Raw genomic sequence first — 7,047 nt, 5'->3', positions numbered from 1 at the left:
TGTAATTTGGAACACATACGCAACTCTACACTAGATAGATACTCGATTCCAAATTCTAGCTCTCTGTGGATATCGATCCCGAGCCTAAATCGGGTAAAAGCAGCTCTGACCCTCTCTCACTACTTAATTAGTAGTGCGGAGTAGGCCATGATCAAGTACTAAATTTTGTAAATCAGAATTATTTGGAGTACCTGACCTTCCATCGCGAGATTCGCTGAGAGTTCCTCCACTGCCTGAATTAGCAAGTCATGTGCGTGGATTCTCTATGGTCGCGATGTTATTTGGAGGTGGAGTTGGTGGTACAGTTGGCAACCCACTAGCAAAATCTTGGAGAGCATTGTTGACGTGTTCTACAATTAGTTGCTTAATTGCGTTTTCAGCAGTTTAGTCGTCCCCTTGTTGATTATTCACATACGATGTTGATCTTTCAGGTGACCCTTCTCGGGAGTGTTGAGGAGAATTTTTGGGTGAAGGGATTGGAGTTTCATTCTCTTGTTGATTCCATTGGTTCAGTTGGTTTTGCTAGTTTTGTTGGTTTTGTTGGTTGTTGTCGTTGGCGGTCGACCTGATTTTTTGACAGAAAAATAAATTTGGAAGGTGAAAAGATTATCAGATTCCCGGTAACGGAACCAATTTGTTTAACTAAAGAATTAGATTCTCAATCAAAGCCTACTTTTAGAAGTACTCGGGCTACTGATAATAAAAAAATTCTATATTCTCTCAGATAAAAAAGGAAATTAGAATATGAATTAGTAAAGTAATCAATAGAAAGCAAAAGAAAGTAACTGTATTCCAATAATAATCAGAACATGTCTTTACAAGTGAAATCCCCTTCCCTTATATAGGAATCTATAAGTACAGTTTCTTCCCTTTTATGACGGAATCATTGTGAACATTAATGATATTAATGAGACATTATAATTGGCAATCGTAACTGTTCATGAAGATTCTGTAACGTCTATGATCATTCATGCACACTAATTGACGATTCATGAATCTTCCTTCTTTACTGTCTATATTCATTCTGCCGGTGTCTCTTCATAAAGCAATTCAGACTCGAGCGACCATACCCCTTTTATCTCGTGGGTGATTTGCTCGTACCTATTACGACTCGTGCCTCTTTTAATGCATCTCTCCAGTTGTCGCTTTCTTAGTGATCCGCGTGTCTTGCCACGTCGGCCACATATATAAATCCACGTGTAATATTTATTTTTACCAATACAGAGCGAGCATCCAACACTAATAACCTACACACTCATTGACAATTATTAACAAGTAAAAACCCTCTCAATGAAAATCCATGTCTTACTATTATATATATTCTAAATTCTAAAATTTCTTGGGAGGTGCAAACTTTGACTTGATCTGCTGAACATCCTTAGTATTTATTTGGAATGTCTGAGGCAAGATATCATCTGGCACAGCTGGTTAAGCTCCAAATAAAGTTGTTGGAATGGACTGACTACCAGGCAGCTGGCTATTGACGGCAAAAATAACAGCTGCTGGAACTTTACCATTATTCTTTTGAAAATGGACAAGTCCTGTAGGGAAAACAAAAAACTTCACCCTTTGTAATGTGCTTTGAAATTAGTACATTTGCAGTAGTAATGAAGCCAACATCCAATTCACCTTCCAAAACAAAGACCATTTCAGAGGCACGTGGGTGGCTGTGGGGTGGGTTAATACCACCAGGGGCAAAGTCAACTCGATAAAGGGATACACCAAGTTTGTTAAGGCCAGAAACTTCCTCAACATTCTTTTTTTTTCCGGTCAATCAAAGATGCATATTTCATATATTAAGGAACAGTACAAGGAGCATATTATGGGACAGTGTTACAAAAAGAGTTGCGTGCACTGATACCAATATCTACCGGAGTTTCAAACTTAATATTACAAGAGTTAGACGACATATTTAAACAAAAAGAGGGGTGGTCCATCTTCATGGTAGCAGTTACGAAACGTTTATGAAGTGTTCTCCGTTGATCATCAGTGAACTCGTGCATGACAAAATGATGTGATTCCAAAAATTCAGTAATGGGAGCTTGCAGAGGAAGAGTTGCCCCTTGTTTGGCCATTTGATCTGCCACTTGATTTTGCTCCCTGTAAATATGTGTCACCCAAGGACTACCCAGTAGATGTAGGAGATACCTGCATTCATTAATCAAGGATGAGTAATGTGAATTGTGAGAGTGGAGAAAGGAAATTGCCTCAGTTGAATGCATATTGACTTCCAATGGTGTGAAATTATGTTATAGGGCAAGTCGTAGCCCTTCCTGTAAAGCCGTAAGTTCCATATAGATTGTGTTTCCCATAGACCTTGTACCCGTGTAACCTAGTAACCATTTACCTGTGGAGTCTCTAATCACTCCACCAAAACCATATTTTTGATGCTTTAGGCTGCATGCACCATCAGAGTTAAGTTTAAAGGAACCATTATTAGGAGGTTTCCATTTAACGTGCATATGAGCTTTTTGTGAGTTAGTGGTGGGATTTTTAAGGCCTATGTAATAATATTCAGCAGCTTAGCTTATGATTTGATTGGGGTTAGGGGGTATGTATTTTCCTTCAAAAGCAGTATGATTTCTAGTTTTCCATAAGTTCCAAAGAGTGTAAGGAATTAAGATATGAGGGGGAATTTGAGTATTAGGAATAGTTGTTCGTAGAATGAATTGAGATAGTTTATGAGGTGTATCATCATGCAACCTATTTAAGTTTGCATCTCTTAAGTTAATGCCTAGGCATTGCCAAAGCACTTGAGTATGGTGGCATTGGAAGAAAAGGTGGCTTATGCATTCCTCATGGGAGTGGCGGATGGGGCAGTGTGCATTTAGGGAGATGTGGATATTGTGGAGGTGGCTGGATGTGGGTAGTCGATGATGGCTCATAAGCCATAGGAAATATTTTATTTTTTGGGTAGTTGGAGGTCCCATAGCCATTGGAAGGAGTTGTTTTGTACGTAAGAAAGTAATGTTTGATATAGAGATTTGACTGTGAAGATTCCACTGGGTGTGAGAATCCAGTAGATGTGGTCATGTGTATTAGGGTTTGTGATGGTAGGTATATAATGATAAGCAATTAAATCCTTTATAGGGGTTGGTAGCTCAAAGAGTATTTTTTGGGCCCTTATGGAATTTCCTGTTATATATAGGGATAGTGATGTAGATTGATCATTTTGGGGTAAGGGACCTTCAATAATTTTCCTGTGAATTAAATTAGTGTCTAACCAAGGATCATTCCAGAAGCTTATGTGTCTTCCATTAGCAGGGTGCCATTTGATGCCAATTTGACATGAAGACCACCCATGTGTGATAGCATTCCAGTTGGAGGATACAGTTTTGGAGGTAGTAATTTTCAAGTATTTTAAAAGGATTATTCTAGCCCAGTGTGAGGCTGGAGACTGTTTAGGGATCCAAATAAAGTATTATTTTATCTTTGAGATTATGTATATCCAACCCACCATTTTCCTTAGGTAATTGGACTGTTTGTCATTTAATAAGATGTAACTTGCGTTTATGTGGTGTGGTACCCACTTCCGAACCAAATGTGTTGTTTGTGGCTCTAGCCTTTGAAATGGCCAACGACGAGAAATCTGCGGCCGTGAAATTCTTCTTGCAAGGGAAACCGTTCACCTTCACCACTGTTTCATGCACAAGCAACGCTTTTACACAATTAGCTGCTCATGTATAACATAATTATAGGTAAATTTTCTTGATAAGTATTAATTGCTGATTATATAAGTTATACTAATTGAAAAATTGAACATAAATCCTTTCCGATGAGAACGTTCTTATATGGTGACTTAAATTGATTGCCACTCAAATACTTAAAATATGGGAACATAAAATCACTTATTAAATTGAACGTATTTAATACAATAACGTCTAAAGTAAAATTGTTTTAATGCGAAATAATTAAACATGCATTTTAAATATTCTTATTTTAGTCACAAAAAATATTTAATCCATGTCCAATTAAGCACCCAAAATGATTATTTGATGCCTTATATAATCATGTTAAACAGTACAATCCTAAATTTATATAATAAAAGCATGAAACCTCTACATGAAATATAACTAAATTTTTACACTTTAAAAATAAATTCCATATTGAATAAAAATGCAATGTAAACAATTTACTAATATTTAAGACCTTAAAATTAATTAAATTTTTCTTATTAATTTTTTTTATTTGAATTATGTAGAAAATTCAAATATTTAGGACTTTGAAATGAATTATATATAAAAATTGTCCAAATTAATATATGTACACACACTTAGTGAATTCAATTAGTTTTTATAATAATTTGTTCGTCCTATAACTTATGTTTTAATGCCCACACGTGTTCCGCTAGAGTTATATAAATCATAACAGAAAAATTCTTTTTACTTAACAAATAAAACCTTACTACATGGATAATATTGAAACATTTGAATGGCGAAAAATTGAGAAAACATATGATTCATACTTTTCAAATATGTTATTCGATAAATTTTTAAAGAAACAGAATAAAAGTCTATACCTTGTTTGTGTCTTCTCGAATGAACTTGACAATAACTTTTAAACAAATTAAAATAATCTTAATGAAAAATGATCCTTGGCTATGCATTCTTATTGAAACTAACAAAAAAACACGATAACCCATGAAATTAAAATGACAAAACTATAAAACTGGAACATAATTAAAGGTGAATATATTGAATAATGTTTGAGGACTTTTGTGAACAAAGTTTTTTCTTTAATTGTATTAGTACAATGGATCAATAGTTATCAATTTCAAAAGCTTTTACATTATTTTATAACTCAAACATAATTTAAAAAACATATATAATTTTCTTACAAAATATTAGTCATTGAGAAAGGGAACACGCGCAATGCGCGTACACTAAGACTAGTACTCAATAATTTCATCAAAACACTTTGTATGTACTAGTTAACTAATATTATTATCAATAAATATGTAATAAAAAAAATTCCCAAAGAATCTTTTTTCACTCTCCAACAAAAAATATTTTGCAGGTAATAATTCTTTTTTCAAAAATTATTTTTAGAAAAATGACTCCCGTCATACTACACAACCGAAAAAAGAACAGCAAGAAGAAATCTTCATTTGAAGGAAGAAAAAAAAAAGGAGAAATGATAAGCTTGTCATAAAAAGGGGGATCCAATATTACTTGAGTTGAGATCAGCAACACAAACATCTTGGAGCATGTCCTCATCTAACGCAAAACAATATCTTTTTAACCAAATGCCTAACAAAAACAATATCGTCAACACCATACTATGAAATATCTTATTAATTCCAAAGGCAGCCATAATATAATATGGTGATGAGTACTAGTGTGTATGTGTTTGGTTACCTCGAAAACACGAGTAATAATTAAACTTATTTATGGGTTTAAAGATACGTGATTTAATTCAATACTAATTAATAATCAAGAAATCTGAAGTATAAATGATGAAAGTAGGTTGAACCAAACCAGTGTTTAAACAAGCCTCGACCTCGAGCTGTGATGGCCTCGAGGTTGGTCAACAAGAACATGAACAATCAAATAAAGATAAAGGAGCTCAAAGACACTTCTGATGAAATATGAGCAATAAAGTAAGATAGTATATTCTTTGCCAATGATTGATTGTTGTTACAAATGATTGGGGTCCCCTTTATATAATAGAAGAACCCTAAATAAGGTACATTTCTTTTTACAGTAAAAAATCTTATTGGGACATGTGTATATGATCACGCCTAACTATGCCTTATAAAAAGTACAAAGCGGTCGCTGCAAATATATTCCGGTTAACAAGTCCGGAGTCGAATCCCACAGGGAATTAACCTATCAATCACAGCTATCGGACTTACACAATTCACGTATTCAATCTTCGGAGATATCTAAGTAACAGATTGGATGTTTACTAACTAAATATTATGTAATAAAAAGGCAGTAATTAAGAACTAACTATGAATGGTTTGTAAACAAGAATTGGAATGATCTAAGGTTCTGATTTCCCCTTTTGTCGGAATCCTTTCTGCTATGTTTGCTATAAATTTGCCTAAGTCTTCTCTATCGATCATGAGCACTCTGACTGTCGTAACTCTCTCCCGAGTAATTATAACAATATACTAGACATATTCTCCCAAATTATGCTAGCTAGCCTTAAATACAGCTCACTTAGATCGCACCCAAGGTTTCGTTATCCCTAATCCCACCTTTAAACCCTTCGTATTGATCCCTCATATACGTTAGGTGTGATGATGTTCAACAACTACCTAAATATGAACTCTCTCCCGAATAATTCACAATAATAGGAACAGTTAATGGAGTGCCCTTCAATCAACAGCATTACGCATATAATTGAACAAATAGAGAGAATACTATGGCAAATCTATATTAACATAACGAGAAAATCATCCTTCAACAGGTTCCATCAAAATCCTAGATTATGAGTTTAGCTACTCATACTCATAGTACAAATATCCAAAGTAATTTGCATAATTAAATTACAGAGTAAGGATAAAAAGATGTAGAAATCAATGATTCCCACTCCAAAGTAGTGTTCCACGAGCTATTCTTGCCTCCGGTTGCAAAGGTCCTTCAAAGTGGCATTTTTGTGTCTATTTATATGTTTGGGACAAGCCCTAAACGTGTAGGTCAACTCCTAGTCAAGCCGGAAAATAATTAAAACCTTCAAAACTCGGACTGGACCTGGCCTTAGGCCTGGCGTCGCCTGGCTAACGCCAGCCTTAGCCTAGCTTTAAGTTGGCATCGCCAGGCTAACGCCTGGCTAGGCCTGGCTTTAAGCTGGCGTCGCTAGGCTAACGCCTGGTTGGGCCTGACTTTAAGCTGGCCTCGCCAGGCTAAAGCCTGGTCGAGCTGGCTTTTTCCCGGCTTCTCCTTTTCACCGTTCTCGAGCGCGCTTTCGACGTTTAAGCATCCCTTTAGCTCTACTTTCATTTCCGATGTACCTACACATAAAATAGACTCCATTACGCTCAAACAAAGTGTAATTTAACAGTAAATCATGTAAAACGCAAGGCATATAATATGCTAAACC

At 35.4% G+C, this 7,047-nt stretch overlaps 1 pseudogene; it reads right to left on the bottom strand.

The window, feature by feature from the left end:
* LOC109234955 lies at positions 1,330–5,313 on the bottom strand (annotated as a pseudogene).

Source organism: Nicotiana attenuata, chromosome 11, assembly GCF_001879085.1.
Source record: "Nicotiana attenuata strain UT chromosome 11, NIATTr2, whole genome shotgun sequence".
NCBI classification, from domain to species: Eukaryota; Viridiplantae; Streptophyta; class Magnoliopsida; order Solanales; family Solanaceae; genus Nicotiana; species Nicotiana attenuata.
This window is presented reverse-complemented; position numbering and strand designations above follow the sequence as displayed.